The sequence below is a fragment of the Otolemur garnettii genome, unplaced genomic scaffold (assembly GCF_000181295.1).
Source record: "Otolemur garnettii isolate 467f Iridium unplaced genomic scaffold, OtoGar3 scaffold00179, whole genome shotgun sequence".
Taxonomy (NCBI): domain Eukaryota; kingdom Metazoa; phylum Chordata; class Mammalia; order Primates; family Galagidae; genus Otolemur; species Otolemur garnettii.
Genome location: NW_003852574.1, coordinates 5,845 through 6,511, shown reverse-complemented (window position 1 = coordinate 6,511; position 667 = coordinate 5,845). Strand labels below are relative to the sequence as shown.

The 667-nt window shown below is 40.6% G+C and overlaps 1 non-coding gene across 1 annotated transcript; it reads right to left on the bottom strand.

Annotated features, from left to right (window-relative positions):
* Positions 1-330: 330 nt before the first annotated feature.
* Positions 331-437, bottom strand: LOC111728699. Its single transcript, XR_002775915.1, has one exon. It is a non-coding gene; the product is annotated as a U6 spliceosomal RNA (small nuclear RNA).
* Positions 438-667: the final 230 nt, after the last annotated feature.

Below are 667 nucleotides of genomic sequence, written 5' to 3'. Positions count from 1 at the left end.
TTCCTGTATTCTTAGGCTGTTATTAGGTTATAGCTTACATATAAAAGGTATAAATTAGTTTCATAATAGGGGTGTGTACATTGGATACTTTTTCTTCCATTCTTGTGATAGCAACCTCAAACTTTTGGGCTTAAGTGATTCACTTGCCTCAGCCTCCCAAGTAGCTGGGACTACAAGTGCCTGCCACAATGCCCAGCTATTTTTTTGGTTATAGTTGCCATTGTTGCTTGGCAGGCCCTGGCTGGATTTGAACCCACCAGCTCCGGTGTATGTGGCTGGTGCCCTAGCTACTGAGCTAAGGCGCTATGCCTGTTCTTTTTTCTTTTTTTTTGAAATATGGAATGCTTCACAAATTTGTGTGTCATCCTAGCGCACGGGCCATGCTGATCTTCTCTGTATCATTCCAATTTTAGTATATGTGCTGCCAAAGCGAGCACAGAAAATTTGTTCTTTAACTGAGATACGTAATAATATCTGAAATGAAGTTTTTTATCTTTTTGGAGAAAAAGAATAGGTTATGTAATTTGTGTCTTTTAGGTAGAGTCCAAGTTGTAATCAAGCCCTTCACCCAGGAGGTATGCTATATATCTCTACATTCTCCTGGTTAGAGGTGAGACTATACCATACCTCCTCCCTTCTCCCCTTTTAACCCCCTCTATTCCCTACT